At 42.7% G+C, this 27,488-nt stretch overlaps 1 protein-coding gene across 2 annotated transcripts in view; it reads left to right on the top strand.

Annotated features, from left to right (window-relative positions):
• Positions 1-24,811: 24,811 nt before the first annotated feature.
• Positions 24,812-27,488, top strand: part of SCAF11 (SR-related CTD associated factor 11) — a 51,507-nt gene continuing 48,830 nt past the window's right edge. The window contains exon 1 of one of the 2 annotated variants that reach the window (XM_063396587.1): positions 24,812-25,066. The gene's annotated coding sequence lies outside the window, so the exon portion shown is untranslated. Of the gene's footprint in view, positions 25,067-25,402; positions 25,797-27,488 lie in introns of those variants that run through there. The other variant, XM_063396589.1, reaches the window with a different exon arrangement.

A 27,488-nucleotide genomic window follows, 5' to 3' on the forward strand; every position in this document is an offset into this window, starting at 1 on the left:
CAGTAATGTCTGAAGCAGCTGTTTCTGCCACAGTACCTTTGTCAGAGCTTTAAAAGGTCTGGAAAGTAGTAACTTTTTTGCCTTTGACCACTAATTTTACTGGTGTTCAGATTATAGTGGCCACCTACAAAAAGACCTCTTGGCTAGAGTCCAAACAACTGAAGAACTTACTTGACTGCACAGGATGAGTACAGTTCCTCAGGCTCCTCTGCAGGAGAAGTGATGGGATGATTTGTGGATAAGAGGATTCCTGGAAGCCATTGTCTGGTCCCCAAGCCCAGGGACGTATTTTAAAGCCATAAACCTGGGAGCACAGAGGTACAAGCTTCTGCACAGGATTGGTTTAATAGTCTCTTCTGTTTGGCATACATTTGCAGACACTTCTCTACCCAGCCAAACTTAATCATCTCATAGACATAGCTTAAGACATAGGAAATAATTTATGGACCAAAAGAAAAAGGAGAAACTATAGTTCTTTTTTTCCTTGCTTGCAGAGACTACCACAAATATCAGTTGCCCTCTGCAGTGCAGTCTGACAGCTTCACCTGAAGTTCACCTAAAACCACACAACCAAAGTTAAAAACACCAACCTCCTTTCCAGCCACATGCTTCTACTTTTGGCTTGTATTCCCAAAGTCAGGCAGATCTCTTGAATACATCTGACCGGTCCCTGTTTGGGAGTGGGGAAAAAAAACCAAAAGCAAACCCAACAAAAACAAAACAAAAAAACTGTTTCCTAGGGCAAGCAATGCTTTTATCTGAAGGAAGATATTACTCCATGTGGTTCAACTGGGGTCTTAGTTTGGCTTAAATTCATGTGAAATTGCATTCAGTCTTCAAGCTGAAGCCCAGATTCAAGCCTCTGCTAAGACTTCTCGTTCTCCATTACACTAGGAGTGAGAAAGTAAGAACTGAAGCCAACTTTCGGAAGTGTGGAGAAAGTGGAGGTGGTAGGAATAGGAACAAGTGATAAGTCCATTTCTAAGAATTTCTAACCACAAACTGACCATGGGCTTTGTTTCCTGCGAGGAAGCTTCCTTCCCTGTTCTCAGCCCCATGCAGGAGAGCAGTACCCTTTTTGCTGCAGTCAGTTGTGTTAAGGATCTCTGTCTAAAATATTGACTTCCTAACACATCCTAGTGTGGTTAGACAGAAGTTTTCAAGCAACACAGCATCTGTGTTTTGCAAATATTAAGTGGCATGCATTTCTCTCTTAGCTTACAGTTATGGCAACTGGAGACTCTTGAAGCTGTCACTGTTATTAAATATCATGGCACTTGCAAGGGATGGTGCTGCTGGCTTAGTGTACCTCAACCTTGTCAGGGCTCACTGCCTGAAAAATGTGAGGTTCTTGGGATTCTTAGAAAATGGTGTTGATCAGCTGAGGCTTCGACAATATGGCTGGGAAAGTAAAACATGAGGCTGGGGTGGCACAGGCCGGCCTGGTCTTAGAGTTAACCTGCAGATAAAGCCACACTGGGAGTTCCCTGAGCTATGGGCCCACAGAAGCTGCTGTTTTGGAAAAATGGATGAAAGTGTATCATCAACATGAGTTAGAATGTACCCCAGAGACAAGAACCACATCCCCTCCTTAAAAATGCTACCTGACTGAAAATGTCAGGTCCTTTTCCCAGAGGTAACCAGAACCCCTTCCTCCTGCCTGCCACATTTTCTTGGTTTAAGACAATTTAAAGAAGTGGACACTCGAAAATGAGTTACTTCCCCTTAGTTCCAACCAATCCCTTTTCACCAATAAAGAACTAATACCAGTCGATACAAGTGGAAAAATAAGTTTACTAACAAGTGAAACAACAACAGGCAAAAAATAGCAGTGAATAATCACTAAATACAAAACTGCTAAATCTCACAAACTGCACAGGAACAGAGACACCCAAATTGGCAGGGTACTATCCCCTTCCAAGATAGCTCCCACTGCCAACTGCATATAGGGAGACAAAAGGGGGAAACAGTGTGAGACCCAAACCTTTTAAAGGGATTGGCGCCTCCTGACTGTCCTGCAGTTGCAGTTCTGGCTGTGCTGCTGGCCTGTAAACAGACAGTAAGGATTTTTTTGGATACAGATGGATATGGAATACAATAGCATTTTGGGTTACCTAGGACACATGTACCCTTGGGAAAGTGTCTGCCCTTTGGGCAAACCTTAAGCACTGTCCTCTTGCCAGTTATGAAAAGCTGGTGAAATTTACCTAGTTTTTGGTGAAGATCATCACTTCAAATTAAACTTAAAACATACCACGTGTACTGACCATGTGTATGATGTGCTCCCATGTTGTCTTCCTTCCTGGACACTTTTTGGGACCCATGCTCGGGTAAGTTCCCAAAAATAATTCTTTCCAAACCCCACTGTTTTCCCTGCAGTGCACACTTTAAGCTCTGTAACAGCTGGACCATCCTTGTTACTATCTGCTACGGACCTGCCCCCCAGCCCAGGCAAACCTGCCACCTCCCCTCACTGTGCTTAGGAGGGATTTGCTTAACCATTCCCCTTGGAGAGCACTGGATGGCAACAGCCCTTGCAGAGAGGTGTTTGACAGTGATTACAGAGGTGAAAAACAAGCAGCAGATGTGGGAACATCTGCAGCTGCCATTTCTCCTCTTCAGGCTCATGCCATGAGCTTATCCTGGTAAGGACCTGATGAAGTCTGCTGCCCAGATGTCTCCCCGGCCACCAGAGCTGGATGTGCAGTCTGTCACAGAGATGGGGTGAACGTGGTGCTCAGCAGCACCACTGCAGGAGCCAGGTGCATTGAGGATAAAAACCCTGTTGTTCTACCCCAGGTAATTATAAGGGAACACAGCAGTGTTAGGTGTCAAGGTATTGGAAAGTTGCGATAACAAAGAAACTCATGAAGACGGTGGAGAAATTTTTACAATGTGGGATCAGATTAATGACCTGTACATTGGCTGCAGTAAAAACAGCAGCATACAGATGCTACAACATTTGTAGAACACATTTCTTCAAACCATAACCAAAGCCTGTAATTTACTAGGATGTTAAAAAAAAAAAAAAATTAAAAAAATTTATATGTTCACTGACAAAGCTAGTTCTGGCAGTCTCTGAAGTGTTCTTGGGCTTAGCACGGGCAGCAGTTCCCTGTAGTATTTCCTACATAATAGCTGGATTTCCTATTAATTTTCAGATACCATTTGTAGATAATCAGAGAAGTACCAGATGCTGGAGAAACAACTTCCCTGACATAACAAGGAATTATATATCTCTTGCAATTAGATCATCACAAAATGAAAGGAAAGCAGGCATCAGTCTGCCATTCCTGCATCCAGTGGCACTTAAACCATGAGCACAGTTTCTCTTACTATTGCTGGCAGCTCTCCAGCAGCACTTTGAAAAGGCAGTGTGGCTTCCCTGTAAACTGATAAACAATCTTGTAAAGCAACGGGCACAGGAACATTCAAGTCTTTGTTGAATTTTTACTTGAGTAGAGAACTAATTGGCATCTTTCTGTGCAGAACAAGCAGGGTCAACTTCTCCATTTCCAGAGGCAGATTATTTTAACCAGACTCCACAGTCCCTGTAGTTAATGGAACAAACCCTAGGAATGTGGGTACTAGGAGATGAAGAAATTGTTTTCTCAAAGAGTTCTGGTTGTGAAACAATTAAACTCAGTTGACAAATTAGACGAAATAAATGAATCCTAGCTGTGTTGGTGGCTTCAAACACATTCATTATCACTACAAAAGCAGACGTGTCATCCTCACAGGGATGCTGATGTCCTAAATTAACGCGTGATTACTGGCTGTACTATTCAGACCAGTCTCACCCAGAGATGGGATAATATTCTTACCCCTGCTCTGGGACAAAAAATAAAGAATGGCCTGAAATCTTTTGTACAAAGCTGCCAGTGCCTACCAAGATGCAGAGTGCTCTTTCGGGAGTGCAAAATGTGCTCAGATAAATGCATGCCACCTAATTATCTTCCTTCATGTAGTGTTCTGGCATGTCCCTGCCTGCTACAGATAACACCAGGGCAAACTCAGCTCTTGGTAGGACTCATGCCCTGGACAACCGAGAGAAGAAAGCTTTCCCTGTGGATGACCAGAGTATAAATTTAGATATACCGTGATAAGTAGGTGTACCAGAGCAGATGTACCCCATGCAGTCTGCAAACCCCACACAAGCAGCTAAAGCACTGAGCAAGTGAGGCTCCACCTCAGCACATCAGGCAAGTTCATCACCAACACCTTAACCTCTCTGGGGACAATTTCACTATCCTAAAAGAGAGCACACTAATAAATCTGTTCATTCAAGCAAGAATATTTCTATATTTACATTATAACCCTCTATCGAGCACAAGAGACCACTAATTATGTTTACTGCAGAAATAAGCAATGCATCCTCTCAGGCAACTGAATACCACTGTGAGGACTCAAAACAGTTGTCTAAAATTGGAAAGCATCTTTTTTGGGGTATTTTTTATTTTACTCACATCTGGACAAACAGTCCAGATACCAATAAACAAAATAGGTCAAAACTAATAGCTAGAAAAGAAGTCTTGCAACACACTCTTTACCTACCCACTTACCCTTGAGGAATGAACGTGGTTAGCACAGTTGAGACAGGAAAACAACAACCCACGAAGAGCACGATTCATCAAAGCCACCTCTGAGAGGTACTGCTCATAGTGGGACAGACAGGAAGAGGGCATTTACCCACAAGAAGAACATGGAGTGTTTCCAGCCCCATGGCTTTATAGGTGCTGCATCAGTGGACACCCAGCAAAGGCAGCATTGTCCCAACACACAGCTGCTAACACCTCTGCTGCCTTGCTGGGGAAGTACCAACTTTGGGATTTTCTGTGGCTCAAAGCCACAAAAGTGATTTCACGTATCCTTGCTATGGATCACCTCAGCAAATTTTCAATCCCAGAGGCCTTCCAGGAAGATCTGGATGGGTCCAAGACAGAAAGCCCACAGTCTAGTTACAAGGGACCAGATAAGCTATACAGCACCCATATACAAATATCATGCATTTTTTTAAGAATTAATTAATGTCTCACAAGAATTTCAAGTGCCAAGATTTATGAGCAAAGAAATCTAGCCACAAACATCTTGAGTTAGTACAGAGCTTATTTCACAAAGGGTACTAGCAAGCACTACTAAGTGGTTGGCACACCAGTCTAATTTACTAATTAGATACACAGCTATTTCCAGGCACTATTTCCACAGACTTTTCAAGGTTCACATTGTGCTGTGAAATAGCTGAGATTTACTGTGATCAATGAAATTAGCTTTAGATTTATATAACCTGAAAAATGTCTTAGACTTCTGAAGAACTGCATTAATGGATTTCTACAAAGTTATATATGAACTGCTTTGAGGAGTTGGAGGGGATAAGAGAAATGTTAGATGGACTTCAAGCCTTTGTATGTTTTAGTGCTAATAAAGGATTTATATTTTATTTGTTTCAACCTTGGTAAGAAATAAAAAAGTACTTAAACTGGCTCTGTAAATGATGCAGAGGATCAACAAAACCCCAGGAAAACAGACAGCACTACTAAGGAAAATATCTTAAGAACGAAAATTCACTGGAGTTGTATGAGCTCCAGGTCTCTTTGGACAATATTACTTCAAATCTCCACTGAGAATAAAAAAAAAGAAAGGCAAGTGCAATCATGGTAACAGAGCTCAGTGAAATGCCATCAAATGCACAAGGCCCAAGCTGTGAGGAGGTAGTCAACATGGCTAGTGATGGCTACTGGGAACTGCACAACTATGAACCAAAGTCTTCTCTGTTCTTGCGGCAAACATTATTTTGCAGATACATCCATATTTTTAAGTCCTTAGCTATTGCTGTTTTTCCTCATCTCCACAGTCAGCAGAGCAAAACTATCACTGCCTGCAGGATTTGTCATTGCAGGTTACACATGAAGACTAATCCCTAACACAAATTTGTCATTCTTATCCAAGTCAGGAGGCAAATCAGCATAGACACCAGCAGTTTAGCATTTCACCACTTTGCAGCAATACTGCATGCTATAGAAAATATATCTATCTGTTTTCAGCTCCATGGAAACTGGATCATCCAAAATATTTCCTCCTTCACCATTATTTTACATCTGAACACACAGAAACTGAAGTGTTATTCCCATGTCCAAGCTTCTAATGACCCATGAAACAAATCCACCTCACTCAACCAAGTTAATGAAGGGCAAACACAAGCCTTGCTGGGAATCATTTTTCGATTCATTAGGGCTGGGATAAGCCAGTCACATGTTTTGCTTCAACAGCTGAACAAAAAATAGCCATACCACTGCACTCATATGTCCATGTCATTTAGCAGCCCATTTGCCATTGCTTGTGAGACCCTTCTCTGCAAGATGCTGTATGCCTACTGCTTTTTCTGTTTCAAGTCAGAAGATAGTGCTTTTAGAAGGAACATTTTTTCTGTCCACTGATTTACAGCCAAAGAAGTTTGGTGAACTCTGAAAAGAGATGCTCCAGCAAGCTGCACCTCACCTGGGAAACCTAGAAGGGGAGTAAGAAAAAAAGGTTGCACATACATAACTTTAGTACTTGTTGAAATAAGGAAAAATTGACAGAAAAACTGAGGGTCAGAAGCCTTTATGTAAAAATATAGGTTTCTAGATGAGCCATGCTTTCATTTTTAGTAATGTGCTGCTCTGTCATACCAGTATTTTATGCTGCTGCTTCTCATGAGTCTCCATCTGCCCCCCAATATACAGTCAAGATGGTGAAGTCTTTGTTCAATGTACTCTGAAGAGAGGCACAAAACACACAGCACAGGAATAAAGTATCCCCAAGAGACTCAACATTTCCTCAGAGTTGGCCAGGCAAGGTGATGTTTGCCCAAAGGCTTTTTTGACTGTGGTGCTGTGTTTGACAGTCTTGAGGAAGACTGAGGAAGAGAATAAGGCAAATCAGTTTATTTATAATCCCCTTCTTAATGCTTCTGTCCTTTTCTGTCTGACTCAGTCTCTGCCCAATAGCTAGAAATCCCATGTCAAAACATGAACCCTTTGAATGAATTTTAGTAATATTGATCCCTACATTATTCATAATATTGTTACATTATTAGGATAAGTATAATAATTCAGACAATGAACATTGTTTATATTCTTTGAATGTTCATTCCATTTGCCTTTTAAAAGAAAATTATATTTTTCCTGCTTTTTTACAAAGATCCCAAGTATTTTCAAGTGTCTCCCCTCTCCCCCTTGCTGAGGCAGTGTAGCCACAGCTGGATTTTCATGGGGGCAGTTCAGACCTGAGACTTCTTTCCTCATGCACAGAGGTGATCCTTGCTCTCTGCCTGCCTGCTCTCAGAGGCTGGGCAGGAAGGGCAGAGATGGCTTTTTGGCCCCTAGATGAGTTCACAAACCAGGGGAAACCAAAAGCAACTCACTGCATGGGCCAGACAGGCTCACTGAACTGTTCCCAAACTCATGGGGTCAGTGCTAGGACTGCTGTCCTGCCTGTCATTCTTTTCTTGCCATAACAAAGCCATAGTTTTCAGTCACTGCCTTTGTGCTTTCCAGGGCCTGCCAGCAGCCTAGCTCCTGTGATGCTGAATGGAGCAAAGCCTAGGACAATGTGCTCACACCCACAACCAACTACGCTGCTCTTTTGCTGGTACTGAGCCAGACTCTCCTGTGGAGCCAGTGACCCATTTAAGGGCTCACATTGCTGCACTGTAACCCAAGTGACATCAATGATGCCCCCACCTGTACTTATGGTACCCCAACATAACGACAGCAATAACATAAACCAGATCTCTGCAGCTTTCACAGCTCCTTGGTAATAATGAAGAACTAACACAAACATTACTGTGACATCACCCAAGCAAAGCCACAATATGTTTTGGACCTGTATGGAAAATATTTTAATAAATAAGGTCTACATCAGTTTTCTTATTGTTTTACAGAAATAACCTTGTTCAAAACATTTTAATTTTAGCACAGTTGATTAGTGACACTTAGTGTGTTTCACAGACCTAGCAAAAATCAAAGCAACTTAAATAAAATTGGGGTGTGTTCACTGGGTAGGTATATGCAAGAGAAATCACAGAGGGTCGTTAGTCCCAGGCATGTAGAAGGTAGCTAGCCAATATGGTTTTCCTGGTATATTGCTGGAGCATATGACAACACAACATTGATACTAGGTAGAAGACCAGCAGATCTGCAAACATTAAGAAGGAGTTGGCTCTCTACAGTGATCTTAACTGTGCCTCCTGCAGTTTGTTATAACATCACTCATACATGGAAGCAGATGGTTTGCTACATATCAATTTACTATGCCTCTCTTTCACTGATTTTTTTTCAGTTCCGTCTGTGCATTTTTATTCAAAAGGGAACCATATGGTACCTCTGAGGTAGTTTATAAATAATTGTATATTTACAGTAGCAATTGAAATCAGAGTCACATGCTTGCCTTCAGGAAAGCAGCTTAAAGTGTCTGGGTACTATAGGATTTGGAATTATTTTCTCAGTACACCATAGAAATATGCAATGAATAATTAAATAAAAATTGATTTCACATGGCCTTCCTGATTGCGTTTGTTCTGCTACCACTGCAAAACACAAGGTTCCTAATCAGAACTGGTCGAAGAGAGATGGGGTCATGTGAGCTCTGACAGCACTGCTTCCACCTATCATTTGTAGGCTGGAGCAGTGATCCCGTGTCCCTGCCTTGCAAAGGGCTGGATTCAGGTCTAAGTGAAGGAGGGACTAGGAAAGATGGTGCTGTGTCCCTAGGAGACCCTACTTTACTTCATCTTTGAGGCCTGCAGGGGCTGGTTTGAACACCTGATTCAGCCCTTCCCCAGCAGGGCAGTTTTCCAGGTGCAGATTGTTGGTGGAGAGCCAATATTTAGCTAGCAGCACTTCCTCAGGCACTCCGAGGATTAAAGGCTCCTGTAAATGACTGCCACCCTAGTGCTTCTTCTGCTCACCCTTCCCCTTCCTCCCCGTGGGGCTGTTTGGCCATACACTACTTCAATGTCAGCAAAGAGCAAATTATTCTAAGAAAAAAGGCCAACAGTATGAAGAAACAAGGCCAAAGTTACTCATATAACTTGGTGATTGAAGTGACTGAATTAGGGGCCATTCTTGCCTCTCCCTCCCCTCCTGCCCCATATATTTTCAGCACTGTCCTTGTTTTTGCACAAAAGAATGAAAGACAAACCTGTACCTCCCCAGTACCAAGGGAGAATGTACAAGGTCAGATGTCCCAGATACTCTGTCTTCCCACTGGGAATAAATTGCCAGAAGAGTTCATCTCCTGCTTAGATCAATAAATAAGAGCATGTTTTTAAGTGCCTCACATTGATATTATTGGCCAAGATATGTGAGTGAGAGTGCTATTCTGGAAGGTTCAATATCTCTTTGTAAATCCTGCCTACCTACTTGAGGGCTTAACTGGGGACACTGGAATAAGCATGACCCCTGACCCACTAATCCCACACCTTCAGCCTGAGATCTGGGCTCCTCTAAAACAGAAAACCCTATACTTCAATTCCTATCTCATTTACCACCACCTGGCACAGTGCATTTGTGTGTCTAAGAATTAATACTGGATAAAAATAAAGATAGAATTGATTCCACCATGGTGGGAACATTATAATACACTTTACTTTCCATTTTCTATGTCTTGCACTACTGATGGGTAATGAGATTTACTTTTCATCATGATCTTCTGGGCTGATGTCTAAGAAGAGCACTGCAAGCTGTGATTTACCAAGCTAGGAGGCAGGATTAGGTGGGTTATGTAAGCAAGACAGCAAAATCAATCATGAATGAAATCTAGACTCATTCCAGTGTTGTGTTGAACCCTGCCCTCTTGCCTTCAGCTTGAGGAGAAAAATTGCAGAGATCTGTACAATGGATCTGCACTGTCCCTTCTACTCCTTTGTATCTTGGCTGTTCATACTGCCAGATGCTGCCAGCATCTTCTGCCTTGGTTATCCAGCACATTCACCAGTACCACAGTAAAATATGCGTTGATGTGTTTCTCTCATGCAAGTATGAAAGAAAAGTAGTATAACATATACTTGCAACCCCAGCTGAGTAAGTCTGCTCCTCAATCAGTTACCAGTAAATATGGACAGGAGTAAGGTGATGGTTTGCCCACCAAGAACATGGTGACCCTGGGGACAAGAACTGCCAGTCCTAAGCTTCCTCAGGCAAAACAATGGGGATGGCATGTGCTGGGCAGTGGAACAGACGGGGTTTGCAGGGTCACAGAACATCTCCTTCAGAGATGTCAGGTCTCTGTGGTGCTTCAGTTCTTTGCCTTAAGAAAACTGCAAGATGCATTGCCTGGAATTGCTGCTTTTTTGCCACTTTGTGGTTCTTTCACTGAGAGGGTGAGGAGGGCTGTCCACCTGTATCCCCACTGCAGCTACCGACTGTCCTGTCCACCCCTGCACCTTGGGTAGGTCACTCTGCAAAAGCATCTGCAGGAGCATGACCTTCTAAGTGGAAAGCCACTTAACCTGCTGTTATCTTCCTTATTACTGGATGGAACATTTTAGCCCTCTTTCCTTATTTTAGGAGCAAAAAAGAAGTTTATGTTTTCACTGTTTTTCTTTCTCAGCTTGACAACCAGACTGTTTACCATAATAGAGTAAGGTACACATTAATGTGTTTCCATTAGCAGGACCCCTGACTCCACAAAGTTATTTAGGCTCCTGGATTTAGGCTTGCCCTGGATTTCCAAATTGAGATGCCTCTGAAGATCTGGATCTAAGTGACCATATCAACAAATCCATGAAACTAATTTTACACAAACAGCTATCAAATCCATAATCAGCTAAAAAACAGAGATTGCCTTTTGCTAATGGCTTTCATTATAATTATTTTGCTGTTATTTGTAATAATACTTTAACCTGTTTTTCTCCTGATAGGATCTCCTTACAAGTCCCAATGCAACACTTGATATATATACAGTGTATCAGTTCTGTGCTTCTGCAAAAGCTCCAGATGGTAAAACTGACATAAAAATGAGAAATACATTTTTTTCTCTAAACCAGTTCACTGTGATGAAAGGAGTAAGCAAAACAGCTAAGAAACTGATTTTTTAAAGTTTATTGTTTCATACAGTCTACACTGTTATTGGTTTAGCAATCCTACTTTTAAAGGTATAGACCCATGCTAAATATACCAGACCAGATAATATACTGATGCAAATAATAATTTCACTGATTTAATCAAAGCAGATTTAACTTTTGTTAAGTGACAATAAGATCCAATAGTATCTGTACTCTATTTATAGCTTTACTCCAGAACTCCACATGGTCCCTGACATAGCAAAATGACATCTTCTACAAAGGCAAGAAATCCATTGACTTCATATTCTAAACAAACCATAGTTAAAATAAATGGAAGTCTCTTAACTCTTAACAATAGTAAGTCAAATGGATCTGACCTCTGTGGGTGGGACTTGAATTATGCCCACTATATTTAAGAAAGTACAGTATTGTAATAATATTATTCATTGCATTCCAAGAGTTCCATCAAAAGCTTGACAATCCCAGGAAATGATGCACATCCTCACTTACAGTACTGATAAATTGCTAAATATATCCGGTCATATAAAATCTGATCCTGTGAAGTTTTGGCATTGCCACTTAATAGGAACTATTCATATCCCTGTCCCTTTCCTTGAGTGAGTCATTGTGCTCAATCACAGATTTTAGCCCTCTCTAAAAAAGGATAACTAGAATAAAACTCTGGCAAAACCCAGTGGTATCAATGCTGTACAATGAAGTGTTTGTAATGGGTGGAAGGAAGAGGGTGAATAAGTGGTTATTCGGCGGGGAAAGCCAGGGATGGGCGATGTATAGAGGCCAGGAGGGCTGCTGGAGGGAAGGAGACTGCAACGTGACATAAAAGTAGCGTCTCCACTGAGTCTGTGGTTTCTGCTCACCACAGCCCAGTTATGAGTCAGAGCTGCCCAGCACCAGACTGCCCTCCTGCAGAGTGCCATGGTGCCACCTACAGCTTCTTCTGCCTGCCTGCTGGGGAACTCCACCAGTAGAGAGAAATTCCCTATCGCCTTCAAATGGTGTGGTTAACTGATACTTAACATGACAATTGATTCTGAACTGATTTCATTGCAGTGAACAGAAAAGTTGTCTGAAAAGAGTTGCTGAAGTTTTGTTTGTTTGTTTGTTTGTTTGTTTCCTGGAAATGCAGGATGCTACTGCTCAGTTAAACTCCTCTGTCACATCCAGCAGTGTCCACAGAAACAACTACAGCCTTATTCCAAGTCATAGGCTGTGTTTTAGATCCTGATGAAATACAGTTTCTTGGTGGAAATTACTCACGATCTTCAACATCTAGGAAATTAAACTTTTCCCCTGATCTTATGTTTCCCTTGCAGCAGTTAGGTGTGTAGCCAGGTTCTTGTGCTCACCAGCACTCAATCTCACTATTTAGCTTTGCTGAAGAGCTTGCTAAACCTCCTCCCTGTTGACAGCTTCTTCTTCTCTGTGTGTTTGCTCTCTCTTTGAAAGCCTACTGATCATTTATGTCTGGAAGACAACAAGCAGGAAACCTGCCAGCACTCTGGGAAGCAGCATCTCTCCTCCCAAGCCAGAAGGAGCATCTCCTGGGATGCTCTGACATCCGTCTCCTCCAACCTAGCTCCACCATGCGGCTGGTCGTGTTAACGGGCATCTTCTGCGGCTGCAGGCGAACAATAGCTGCTTGCTGCCTGCTTTACAGGAGCTGCCCCAGGAAGATTCTCCGATGGCTTTTCCAACTGCTCATTCTGATACTCAACTGGGGAACAGGTCCTATTCAAAAAGGACTTTGCATCGTTTCCCACAATTATCTAGGAAACCATAGTTTGAGAAAATATGGACAATTGTAGCTGGCATATGCAGGTTTTGTTTCCATTTAAAAATTTCAAGAATTATTAGTTCAGAATCAAATGAAAATCCACATTTTCCCTCTAAAACTTAGAAATCTGCTTTACAAAAACTAGCACAGAAATCCCTACAAACTACTGCCATAGGTAGTGTTCCCAGGAGCTGGGGGGAAAAAAGGGAGAGGGAGCATGTACAAGCTGGCTGACAGAAAATTTCTTCTTGCCACATGCAAGTCCAGAGATCCAGTTTGCTCCAGGGTCACCTCATGAACAGCCTCTTCAGAGAGTTTGCTTCATGGCTTTAAGCACTGGCACAAGAAGGCCGTCCATCACTTCCACCACAAAAAAAAAAAAAAAAAAAGAAACATCCAGAAGCCAGCAGCTGCCATCTGGTAATTTCATCTCAGCCTTAGAATGGTTCCCTACCTATTCTGGAAATATTTTGGAAAGTTTGGGGAAAGTTTGGGAGAAGCAGAATAATTGCCTTCATGGGCAGCAGTGCTCTCCAGGCCACCATAACATCAACCTCCCACATGAGTCAATATTCTGATGCAGTGGTAGGGAAAATGGCATCAAGGAAACACTGAGTTTGCAGGGCTAGAGAATGTTCAACATATCCAACACTCTGGAAGGATTGGCTGAGCTCTGCTGGAGAGGTGCAGTCTCAGTGCTGGATCTCAATTTTGTTAAAAAGGTACAAAATTTTATTTGAAGTCTCTTTATCACTTGTATTATAGACTTTAAAGCAGCTGGAAAGAAGCTGACAAGTAAAAATAAACATTCTTACACCATGTGCTTTGAGTGTTAGTGGACAGTGTACCCTGGTACTTGAAAATACAAAGTTTTTCAGAGAACAGGTATAGACTCAGCCACAGTTTTAATGCTGAATTGAGCAGATCATTACTGACTCCCCTTAACAGTTCAGTATTATTAATTGCTACAAAATATATAATGTGCTCCCTCAGCAGAAATGTGGCTATTCTATTCACACTTTATAATGCTTCCTTTTCACTAACCTGGGAAGATGGCGTTAATAGGATAGGATCTACTTATCTCTTTTGGAAAATTGGAAATTTATAGAACTATTCTATTTATAGCGCCTTTTTTTTTTTTTTTTTTTTTTTTTTTTTTTAATGCTTGCTGAAAAGCAGCTTGGTAGAAAAGACTGTGAGGGTCCTGATGGACACCCAGTTGAACACGAGCCAGGAAAGTGGCTTGCTGCAAAGGCAAGTGTAAGGCAAAATATTGCCAGCAGGTTGAGGGATCCTTTCATTGCCGGCATGTTGAAGGACCCCCAGTGATCCCTCCCTGGGCAGGCTACACTTGGAGTGCTGTGTCTAATTCTGGGCTCCCCACTACAAAACTGATATTGAGCTATTGGAGAGTCTAGCTAAGGGCTACACAGATGCTGAAGGGACTGGAGCATCTCACACAGGAAGCAAGGCCAAGGGATCTAGGACTGTCCAGCCTGGAGAAGAGGAAGCTCAAGGGGATCACATCAGTGTGTACAAACACCTGCAGGGAAGATGTAAAAAGGATGGAGCCAGGCTCTTTTTAGTGGTGCCCATTGACACAGAATCTGTTACAACAGACACAACCTGAAACACAGTTGGTTCCCTCTGAACATCAGGGCCCAGATTGCCCATGGAGGCTGTGGTCTCCATCTCCACATTCAAAAGCCATCTACATACAGTCCTGGGCAACAGGCTTTAAGTGGCCCTTCCTGAGCAAGGTGAGGTTGGACCAGATGACCTTTAGAGGTCCCTCACAACCAGAAGAACTCTGTGATTCTGTGAATTCTGTCTGATAAACAAATGGATACATAACCATCCTGTGGAGGCATACCACAAGGATATATCCAAAATAAAAAGAAGACACAGATCATGAAGGACAACACCTTACTAAGGAGTTGTGGGCAATGAGAGCATTTACCTGCAGTCATTCCACCTAAACAGGTCTATGGTAGCAGCAAGGTTGGGGGAAAGAACAAAATTAAGACATTCTTTTCTTCAACAGCTGGCTAATTTGGTTTGATGGTTCAGATCCCTTCTGATTTCTGACATTATATGATAGTTACAACCCAGTCCCTCTTTTTATCGGCTGGGTCTATTGAAGAGATTAGGGCTTTTCCTTTCAGACACTGCTCCAAAATTTGTCTTCCACCTCCATGTCCCATGAGCCTGGCTTGGATGATGGGTTCATACCATGGCAGCCTCAGTATTCTGTCATGCAGAGCTGAGAGCAGAAGGGACACGGACCAACAGTATGCAGTGTGTCACACACCTCTGGGCAGAGGAGCTCAAGTCACAGAATTTTTATTGGGTAGTTACTTCCCTACTTTTAGTTAGTATTTACAGGTGTTACAGTGCTTACAGTTTTGGCTAGATTTTTCTTTCAGCATTTTAAATACAAAGGACAAGCAAACTTCAGGTGGAAAAAGCTTCACTGCAAAAAGTCCTGGCTTAAGTGACAAGAATATTTTTTAATGTAACTACAGAACAAAATAAATCAAAACAGCCTAGACAAACCCCAGAGCATGGAATAATGGACCTAAGAAATAATTACATTTCTCCTTAATTTTATAACCTGTGGGTAATCTCAGAATTTCAACAAAACTCTTCTCAGAGCATAAAGCTAACACCTCCTGTAGTCCAGCCTTGATGGTGGCTGCATGAATGTGAGCACCATAACATTAACAACTCCTCCACCTAGCTGCCTTCTTCTACAATATCATCCTGAGCAGCTGCAGACAAGCAGAGGCTTGTTAAAGTGTTATTTTGGGGGAAATGTCAGAAATAATTAATTTCAACATGATTTTGAACATACTGTTCTCAGAGTGTATTAAGTGGGGTGTACTTTTAGTAGAGTGGATGCTTAGTTCTTCTTTTGAGTAAAAAGATTATTTAGTATGCACTAAAAATACTCCAGTGGTATTATACATGATTAAGGGATGTTCTTTTTAGTGGTGCCCTTATTAGCAAGTGTGCTATGAACAAATGTGTTTATTAGATAGTGAACAGCACTTCAGTTTGTATTGGACCATTAGCTAGCAACCTCTCGGCTGACTCTGCTGAGTGATCAGCTGGGGATTACTGTCTAGGGACTGCAATAACATAGCCCAGTTTGGGTGCAATAAATACTAATTATACTGTCAAGATAAAGTATTTGATAATAATACAAAACTAAATGACTGTTTGGAAAAGCTGATGGTGATGGTGTCGGCAACCGATGTAATTCATGTGAGCTATACAGCAAATAATCTGAAGTCTAAAATTATTTTTTTAAAAGTTATGGCCAAGTTTTGTTCTTATTTTAATCACTTGGATTATTGCTTATTATGCTTAGGACGTGACATTTTCTGGATGTATTTAAAGAAACACACACAACTCTAAAAGTAGTTAATAGAATAAACAGCCTGAAAGTCCTCCAAGAAGCTTCCCAGCCCCTGAGAGCTGCTGCCTCAGAGCAATTCCTTTTTCCACCTGTGAGACACTGAATTACATTTCTGTCTTCTGCCTTCTGTGAAGAAGAGCCATGCAACCATCACAGAGAATTGACTTGGCCAACTCAGACTTACTGAAAAGATGAAATTAGCTATCTCAAAATCAAAATAATTAAGTAAAATAATTTCTTCACTACCTCACCAAAACATTACCAAATGTGAACATGGATGGTATTCTGCCCTCTCTGGATACTTCGTGACAAGCCTGACTGACTCATATGGAGCAAGCAAAGAGGATATTTCCATCTCTGGTTATCTGCTTTTCCATTTTGCTGATGGTTACCACCTCACAACAGAGAGGAGAAATAATGTTTCAAACTGCATGGCAGACTATTATAAAGAACCATCAGTTTGGGATTTTGGAGGTGGTTATTTTTTATTTCAGGGTGGTTTTTTGGTGCTTTTGTTTGTTTGTTTGTTTTTTGTTGTTGGGGTTTTGTTTTGTTCTGTTTTTTTCCAAAATGGAAACCCTTGTGAGAGGGACAGACTAGGCAGGAGGGAAGGTGTTGCCTCAGCATGAAAAGACAGACATTTTCTGGAGACACTGTTCTGCATCACGTTCTTTAACTTCTCTTGCACCACAAGTTGATGGCATGCTAGGCTGGATTTCAGAGACTCCTGTTCATCCTGCTACTGCCATTGCTAAACCACAAAGTTATGGACACACACTTCCTCAACAGGAGGAGTGCAGGAAACTTTGAGAAGTCTGGTGTACTCAAAATCTCAAGGAAGGGCAAAGGACACTGCAGGATTCAACATGCTGGACAACTAAGGAAGACAAATATTTCAATGCACCTTTGAACAGTAGTAATTAATCAAAACTTTAGAGAAAGTAAATTTGTGCTAAAGATTCTGCATTTTAAATGAAATAGAAGGAGCTTTTCTATAATAGAACCATCAAAGACCAAAGAGTCCTCAATCTCTCAAGGTTAAATAAGGAATTTCAGAAAAATCAATCTGTCCATATCTGTCATGCAAAAAAATCAACTAATGGACATTTTGCATCTGTTTAAAAAATAAAAATCTTTCAGATATTCATGTGAGTACAAAAATTGCAGTATTATAATGTTCTCCAGTATGGTTCAGATTGCATAAACTCTTGATAAAGATGTTTTGAGGTAAACAAAAATAAGAAAAAAAGATAGGGAAGCAACACTTTTCTAATTTTGTTGATGTCCATGAGTGCTGGGACACAATAAAGAGCAGTTCCTCCCTCTATGGAGTGCAGCTGCCTGGGGCTTGGCTGATGGCTGGGGTTAAACCATGACAGCACTTAACTTCATTCCCTCTCATCCTCCTCTTGCTCTGTCATACACAGTCCCACAGCAAAACCTTTCCATCCAATGAGTTCAAGCCCATGTGTGCCTTTAATGTAACTTTGCTTTTATTTAGCTATCTCCTATAGTTCTTCTAAGATGAAGGATGGTACTTACATTCAACACTTTAAACGATATTTATGTCAACCTGTTGTTATACCAAGTTTGAGTGACACCAGTAAGGCTCTTCAGGGTGGTGAAGAGAAACATTATGTCATATGGTCCAGCTTAAATTCAATGGACTAAATTGGTTAGACAGGTCATCATCCCACAAATTAGAACAAATAATTTGGAACAAGGAAAGCATGATGGCTATTTTTTCCAAGGAGTGCACTGGTGGATTTTTGTTAGAAATTGTGAGGTATGTACATATGAGAGTTAAAAGCTCCAAGGATTTTTTGTCTTAAGACTGTGAATAAATGTGGTTGGTCACACCACAGTACTAGGATGCAAAATGCTCTTGGGAACTCTCGGAATAATTTAAGAATAATGTCTCCATGACAGGATAACACCTATCCCATTTCTTGCCAAAGAAACAATATGGCTATATAGTATAAATTATGGCTAATTACTCACATGCTATTTCCTCAGAGCCCTTAACACAGGAAGCCTTTTCTTTTTACAGATATTCAATATTGCTGCTAATAGCATCTTTCATTTCTACAATGGGATTCCAGAGAATTCCAGTCTATCTCCATGAAGCATAGTCAAAATGTGACCAACAACCTGGCATAACAAGAGAAAAAAATCCAGCCAAGACCATTACAAAATTCCTCTGATCCTATACAAAAGGGTTGCTGCTACTCACAAAGAACTGAGAAAGTCTGATATCCTAGCGTTTTGTCCAAGATAGTGAGCTTGATTTGAACAGGAAACTCCTAGGAACTGACATGTGGATACTGAACATGGAAATACTGTAAAACTGAAATGTGTGCTGTCAAACTTTATCTGGTCTGATCCTGTCCATCTTTTGAAACTCTGTTTTGCTAAAGATTAGGCCAATAGGGACAATTAGATGTACTTTACTAAATGGCAAATGTGGCCAGTTCAAATGTGAATAGTAGAACCAGCAGCAACTGACCAGCATATTTGAATGAATTGGAAGACCAAAAACAACCCCCCAAACAACCCAATCAAACAACCAACCAACCAAAAATCTAAAGGAGGGGCTTGCTAACTTTGTTTCCAAGATGGCAGCTAGCATTTGTGATTCTTGGGTTTGTCCTGTGTAGGGCCAGGAGCTGGACTTTGATGATACTTGTGGATCTCTTCCAACTCAGAATGTTCTGTGATTCTGTGATTTATTAAAACAAATACAAGAAAAAAAAAAAAGGAAGAAGAAGAAAAAAGAAGTAGAACAGTTGTGTATACTGTGACTGACTATACTCTCAAAAAGGATTTTTTTTAGGTGTTAGACCATACTTTTAAATTCCCTTTGGCTAAAAAGAAGTCTGAAATTCCTCACTAGTCTGTGTTAACTCATCCCACTTACTTTTATTTATAGACTATCATGCTGTATTTCTAAACAATGAAACTTGCAAGCAAAGACATACTGGAGGTAAATAAAAAACTAGTCTCTCAATCAAACAGTTTTCAAAACAAGAAAAAAATTTAAAAGCTCTGTCACTGAAATAATGTTCTCTGTGCAGCCAAGTATTTGAGGCATCTTGACAAAGAAAACATACAACCTACTTACTTAGATATGTATGTATATATATTTCAGAATTTCAAAATTAAAAATTCCCTAAAAAGAAATGAGAATGTCAGTACCAAAGACAGAGACTTCAGAAAACCACATTATTGGAACAATGAGCTAATTCACTTAGCTTTTTTTCAGTTAATTGGGGTTTTTTTTGCATAATATATAAACACAAGGCAAAGTTGAATTTCAAATTAAAACAGTAATAAAAAATTGTTGCTGGGAAGAGGGAGAGACAGAGCCCCAAAAACAAACTCTCTGAAAAAATTATCAAGTTAATAGTTTTAATCACTTCAAAGTTAAGAAGAAGACAATGTCCAACACTAATTTTTCAAGAACAACTGCTGCCAAAGTACTCTCATTTCCTTTTATAGGAATATAGCAAGCCCCTTGGATAGGACAGACAAAGCACTTACAATATGTTTCATTTTAGTGGACCTTTCAATGTTGTTTAACCTAAAAGAAAGATTGAAAAGGAATTAAAAATGGTAAAAGCAAGTAAAAATCTGTTTCAAAGAGAAAGGGGACAATCTGATACCAGTGCTTATGGTAGACAGAACTTCTGATTCAGTAGGAAGGATCACAAATATTAATCAGAACAGCTTTTCAAAAGTATAAATTTTAAACTAGAGAAGTGGCCAGCTTGAGAAAGGAGACTTTGGAAGGAAAGTCTACCACCAGAGATCTTGAAGAATAGACTGAGTGAAGGAGCATCATATACGTGACTGACTCTGCATGGGGCAGAGAGGGTGAATGAGAGCCTGAATTAACTCTCTGAGTCCACTTTTTAAATGCCATTTGTATATATCTACATTATTTAAAAGCTCAAAATCCAAGACACCAATAGATGAATCATTTGTTACTTAAATGAGTATCTGAAATCGGACTGCAAAAATATTATATCATCAATAGTTCTTCTGTTCCCTGGGCACAGCATATTTCAGTGGCTTAACTAATGAGTCCCAACAGTGTCACAGGAGGAAGAACAACCCACTGTGCTAAAGATTTTTCACCTCCTCTCTTCCAGAGATAGAATGTAGTACTGGAATTTTCAAGACCCTAGAAATAACATTTCAGACTTATTACATTGAAAAAAGTAATAATAATAATAATAGTAATAATGATTGATGATGATGATGATGATGATGATGATGATGATGATGATGATGATGATGATGATGATGATGATGATGATGATGATGTCACTTACCTGTGCCATCATTACAACGTGTTAATGGGAAATGGTGTGAGATGGCACAGAATACTTCCAAGTTAAGAATTTAAATTCGCAGCACTAATAAGCAGTTGTCTTCATCTTCTCCTCTGTGCTCTATGACAATTCTAGTTTCTGCTCTCATGGATAACTACCATTTTGTCCTCCACGAGTCCCATGCTTGACTGTTGGGAGTTAGATTAGTTTCTTTTTTACTTATAGAACTTCTCCTCGTAACTTGCTAAGAGACTAACTCTGGGTACTTGTGGGTGCTTGACCAAAACAAAGAAGTGGCCAAAGGAGATTATGGCACCAGGCTACACCTATTGATTTTGGGTCTCTGGGAGTTTTCTCTCCAAGGGGGAAGATAACACAAGTTTTTGGGGGAGGAAAAGGACAGGGCTGGGGGCAGCTTGGAACTCTTGCTCTCGGCATAGGAGAGGACGGTCAGGCTGCTGCTTGCTGTGGGAGTTCACTGTCACCACTCCATCCTGGGAAATCTACCATCATCTGCTCGCGTGCCCCAGAACTCTGAGGTTGCCTGCTCCTGCCCTGCTGGGCTGGCTCTGTCCCGCCTTCATGGCTTCTTCAGCGCTGCTTTGAGGCTTTCTACTGCTCTGTAGCCCCGCACTGCACTGCCCTGCCGGGACACCCCTGCTGCTCCAGCTGCCAGCGCAGAGCTCCTCATCTCATCCACCAGCCCGGGACTTTCCACCCTTCCAGCTCGGCCTCTCGGAGTCCTGCAGGGGTACCGAGATCAAACTGCCCCGGGCTTTTTGTGAAAGAAAGCCCTCAAGGTTCCTGGTTCTGTTTATTATTAATGCTCCAGTTGTCGTTTGTTTGCCTTGTTACATATACCAGTAAAGAATTGTCATTCTTATCCCCATACCTCTGCCTGAAAGCCCCTTTAGTTTTCTAATTATAATAATTTGGAGGGAGGGGATTTGAAATTTCCATTCCTCGGGAGGTTCTGCCCCTCCCTAGCAGACACCTGTCTCTCAAACCAAGACATTGACTCATCCCTACTTTCATCAAACGTCACCTCCACTCCTTTGCTCTACCATATCGTGATCAAAATATCTCACTCAGTTTTGCCATCATCTCCCTCTCTCCCTCACCCTAATACCACTCTTATTTCTAGTATCACACTCCCTGTTGCTCCCCTCTCCAGATGTCCATGCCCTCACTTACTGTTCTCCCTGCATGTGTTCCAGATTTTCTCTGGCACATCTGGCTGCTGATTGTACTCAGAGCTGTGCCATGAATACAGCTTTGCTTGTGCTTTCACACCATGCCGCCATCTCAAGAGAAAATCGAGACAGTGAGAGGCTCCACTTCAGGGAAGTTTCCAGCTCTCATGGATTCTGAGAAACTCTGAAATTGTGGGCAGAGTAAATCTCCCAAACAAAACTCAGGGCATGCACAAACGGCCTCCAAAATACCACAAAAAACTGTGTGTCTCCTACAGCCTGAGGTTTACTCTTGGTCTTTCAGCAGAACATTCTGGATCTAGCTGGAAAATGAAGAAAGCCCTACTCATACGTACCTAGAAAAGACAATAGGCAATAGTAACTGCCTCTACTAGGCCTATCCTTCACCTGCAAAGGATTTATTGGTGTGCTATCCACCTCGACTAAGGACAAACTCTGCCATCAGTCACTTGAAGAACAATTGAAGAAGCCAGAGACTTCAGAAAACACTAAAACAGACTAAAGACATTATGTTTTTACTACTGTAAAGCATGAAAACAAAATTATCAAATGCCAAAAATCACGATTGGTTCCCAGATCTTTAGATTTTGAATATAAGATTCTCCTTTCAGCAAAACTGGCTGGTGCTCAGAACTCACCCACTAATCCAGAAATGTTAACAATTTCTGTATCCATTCCTATCAACTTTGCCCCAGCTAATACTTCTTTTCCTGCCATCTTCATCTCGATTCCTGATGATATTTCAGCTATCCCTTCAGGTCAAATCATTCTCCTGGTCTTGATTTTTGAGAAAAATACTAATGGTTGCATGAATGACCAATACATTTATGAAAGTGCCTATATCACAGCGTTTGCTAAGATTAGTATGAAATCAGAGTTCATGCCCCACTTTTCTTCACCCCATACAAAACGTAAACTCCTCACTCCCCCTTTCAGCAGGCACAGAGCTCACACAAGGAGCTATATCTCATGCTCATCTTTGGCAGAATAGACCAGTCACTCATCCTTGATGGACTGGTTCTGGGAGCAGACATCCAACTGGACAGGACTGTCCTTCAGCCCTGATTGGACCGGAAAACTCTGCAGGCTGGAGCTTCATGTACACATAGGAAAACTAAAGCCATATTTGCCAGAGCTGACAGGAGGGAAGTCATAGATGTCCATCGTTGCTGCCCCTCCAATCATAAACAGTGTACAAACATGTCCATCTCAAAAGGTGAGTGAGAGAGGGCCAAAGCCACATATCTGTTACAAGACTGTTACCACATATCTTGAAGTTGTGTGAGTAGCCATAAAGGCCAGTGCTAGGATAGATGTGAGATAGACAATCAGAGGATCAAATGAAAGTACAGACAGCACATCAGAGGTGATGAGTGTTTCTCTTTGCATTCCTCTCTCACACAGATATTTCTCTTCAGCCTGCCTGACTCTTCTGTGCAACATGATCTGTGCAGCATGAGTGGGTGACAGCAACATCTTTGCGGCTTGTGACAGAAACAGTGAATTCCAAGCTCTCTCTCTGTGAGCCCTGAGTGACTTAGTAAAGATTTTAATTAAAAAGACTCAACAGTAACAAAGAGTAACATACAGTAGCTGTGTATATTATGCCCTCCTTGCAACAAAACCTTACCCCTGTGACTGGCCAGGCAAACACACAGCTGGTTTGCTGCCATGGTTCTCCCTTCCTAATTGCTTCAGTGTCTAGTTCTAGAGTCATTCAAGATCTCTATGTAGTCAAAACACAGCATGAGTGTTTATAACAAAGTTTTCTTTAATGCCAATTTTCCTAACACCTTATTCCATTATTTATATAATCCCATTGAAGAATCTGAGGAATTTGTTAACCTTAATCGCTTTTAAACCAGACTTACCTTAAACATTTAATCTCCATTCCTAAATCTGTTTTCCAAATTATGGAAGTAGTCTTACTTCATATTACATTTCCCTGCAGCCTTCCATTGAACAGTCTTTTCCTTCCTTCCTTCCTGTCACTCTTACATTCTGTCCCACAGCCTGGTCTTACTTAATTCAAATTCTTCTGATCCTAAATTAATACTCTCTCAGTAATCGTGGCAACTAGTAAGGTATTATAATTCTTGATAGACTGACTCTGACATACATTTTACTCTGTTCAGGCTGTGACTTCATTCTGGAACAAGGAGACACTCAACCAAGCCTGCGTATCTGGGGGAGCTGCTTCCCCTTCCTGTCGTTTGTTGCTATGGCAGGAGTGTTGCCGTGGGGGTTCAGCTGAGGGCTCGGCTCTCCAGGGCGCTTCCCAGCTCTGCGCTGTATCTGAGCCGTGTGAGGGAGCCTCCAGCAGGCGGAGAGTCTGGCAGAGCTGTGATGCAGATGTAACAGGGGGGGCGCACTGAAGCGGCTGCTGCACTGAACTGCTTTCCTGTCTGCCATAATCAGGACGTACGACACCACGGCAAACTGCTTTTAAAACAACTGGTTATGGAAATGTACGAAGATTAGAGGTCACCGTGCCCGTGCGGCCCCAGGCCGCAGGCAGCACGAACCGCCGCTGACCGGCCCCGCGGCTCCCCGGGGCCCCGCAGGCGCTGCTTCCTCTCCTGCGGGTCCCGACCCACGCTGCCCCGTCACACACTCCTGTGGTCACAGGGCTTCTTCCAGAGTGCCTGGTTGGCTAACTGTACTCAAATGCCACTATTGCTAATACTAATACAACAAAATTTAAAAATATTAAAAAAAAAAAGTGTCGCACTCGGTGCGCCCCACGTCGCGGATAGATGACGTCACCAACCGCCCACCCCATTCTTCTGCCGCGCCCGATCGCCGTGCCGCCACCAGAGGGCGCCCCCGCCCGCAGCGTGCGGCCCCGCCCCGCCCCGCCCACCCCACCTCATCGGCGCCCGGCCGGGGCGGGGCTCCTGGTCACATGACCTCCCGCTGCCGCCCTGAGGCGGAGCCCGCCCGCTCCCAGGCGGTGCTGGAGGACCTATCCCATAATGCTCCGGGGTGCGGCGCGGCGCGGGGCGGTCTGGAGGCGTCTCTCTCTCTGTCTGCCGCCAGGGCGCCGCCTGTGCCGGAGCCGAGCAGCGCCCCCGCCCGGGCCCCGCCGGCGCTGCCGCCCCGCTCTCCCGGCCACGCGCGGACATGTGGCGGCGCGGCGGGCGCTGAGCGCGCGGGGCCCCGCGAGCCCCGAGGCGGCGGAGGGGGCGCAGGCACCCGGACCCGGACGCGGCGCTCCCTGCGGGGCAGACACCGCGCCAGGGAACGTGGCGGCGCCAGGTGAGCACGGCAGTTGGCGCCGGCCGCCTCCCTCGGGAATTTCCGCGCGGCGAGGGGAAGTGCTCGGGGCCGCGGGCGCGGCGCTGGCGGGCCGGGAGGGGAGGGCAGGCGGGAGGCGTTGCACTCCCGCTTCGGCCGGGGCCTTCGTCCCCGCGCGGAGCCCGCCGGGCTGGGGCGCTCCCGCCGCTCCGCCGGGCTGGGGCGGAGTTTGCTGCCCGCTCCGCGTTTTCCCCCCTGCCTTCCCCACCCCTCCTCGCTGCCCGCGTCGTGGCGCCGACCGAGAGCCCGGCCCGGCCCGGTGCTGCCGCTGGGCAGCCGCAGCGAGACGCGGGTCCGGCTCCCGTGCCCGCCGGGCCCCTAGGGGGAGAGGGGAAACAAAGCGGGGCGGCCGGGGCGACCCGCGGCCCCCTCCGTGCCGAAAGCTTTTGTGAAGCCGCACCGGGAGGAGCAGCAGCCCTGCCCTCTGACCCTTGAGCGGGGCTGAACAAAGATACGACCCGCGGAGCACCGGCGTCCCTCCGCTCCCGGTGGGGTGGGCGCACGACCGGGCGCCTGGAGCTGTAAACATCGGCGGCTTTTGGTGGAGGAGCGGCTTCTGGGACCTTAGAGTTGTGGAGGAAGTTGCACGGAGAGGCTCAGCTCTGCTTTTGTGCTGCTCTGGGATCGCGACTTAGACATCAGCAAAGTTGCGCAGGGTAGCGCTGGAGCCTGGAAGCAATTTACCGAGCCAGTGAGATAATCTCCAGTTCTCGTGTTTTATAGTACATGGTGTCCTAGTTTCCTCTTTTTTTTTTTTTTTTTCCCTTTGGTGAATATTAAAGAATATTATTAGCTTTCGCTCAAAATGTAACTCATCTTTGACAGTGCATTTCCACGTTTATAACTTCAAAACAAAGCAGTATTGTTAGGACTAAAATTGGTCCCCGCCCTCTCACGATGTTTTCCTCTTAGACTACTAATTAATTTGAAATTCTTAGGAAGAACGAGATAACAGAGGGAAAGCCCAAGTAGTTACTATGTGTTTAGTATCAGTAACTAGGTGCTGTTGGCAAAGAGTTACTTATTTAAAATGTCAAGAGACAGTTAAGGCTCTGCCCATCTAAGTAATTATTGTATGATGGATTGTAATGCCCTTGATTATTAAACAGCTATTTTAAGTTTGTAATTTTATAGTTTCGGTAACCTTAAAGGGAAATCTAGTTAACTGAGTGTCCAGTGTTAAGTTTGTAGATCACTAATGTGTTGGGGACTCTTGATTTTCTTCTCAGTGGATCACAGTAGTAAGTATAATCTGACTTAAAGTTTTACTATGTAGGCATTCAGATTCTTGCGTACGGGAAAGTCATTTTGTCATTTTATTTGCTCTTAGCAGAAATAAGTAGTACGCTTCTTAAATGAAATAACAGAATTACAGAAAATTTGCTGCTATTTGGTTGATTATATGTGATAATCCATGTCTCTTCTTTTTTAACTGGAAAGGCTGCATTTAGAAGCTCACTGTATTAAAAGTGTATGGATAGCACCCTCTTCAGTGGCAAGGAAAATACTTGGAAATGATCCCAAGTACTTTTTCAAGTGTTTCCTTTAACATTTCTAGGAATATAGTGTTTGATTTTGTGATTTCCTGAGAAGAGACATATTGGAGGTAGAGAAGGCTCTTTAGGCTTTTCATCAGAATATTAAATATTTTGAAGCTTTCTTTTCAGCAGTTCACATTTGCTGATCTGTTAAATTTCAGAGTGACAATTTACACACATAAGATTTTTTTTTCATGCTTCGTTGACCTTAAAGACTGCTTTGGAATGAGCAGAGCAGGCAACAACTTTGCGTCTGTGTGAGGAAATCTCTCTCTTCCAAATGGTCATGGAAGAGAATGTTTTTTCTGACCTTCTTGAACAGCAGTAATACTCGGTTGACTAGTTTACTTTGTATTTGGATTACCACTGGAAACACCACCTCCAGTGGTGAGTGTTTTGGCCATGATTTTATGGTTCTCCATTACATGTGAAGGTGGTTGTGTCTGACCCAACGAGCAGTTGTAAGTTTATCTTGTTCTCCAGTTAGTCAGCCATTGCCTTGGAAACATCTAGATGATACAGAGTTTCTCTGTGCTCTCAACTGGCTGTTGTCTGATGCAGTTGTTGTACGGCTTCTAGCCCCTGGTTTTATAAAACTTGTAGGTGGTTCTGCTCATCATACATGATTGTTCTTCTTAGGTTACATGCATCTATTGGTTTTTTTGTTTTATCCTATTACAGGTTTTTTTTTGCAGAATCCTCTGAGGCTTCTACTGTCCTGAGTACTAAAAAAAACTATGCAAAAACTTTAAATTACTTAAGTTTGCTTTATATAGTAATTAAAGGGTAATTCATCTTTCAAATAATGATGTATTTAAGCATACTTAATATTAATAGGGGTGAAA

This window comes from Prinia subflava, chromosome 4 (genome assembly GCF_021018805.1).
Source record: "Prinia subflava isolate CZ2003 ecotype Zambia chromosome 4, Cam_Psub_1.2, whole genome shotgun sequence".
NCBI classification, from domain to species: Eukaryota; Metazoa; Chordata; class Aves; order Passeriformes; family Cisticolidae; genus Prinia; species Prinia subflava.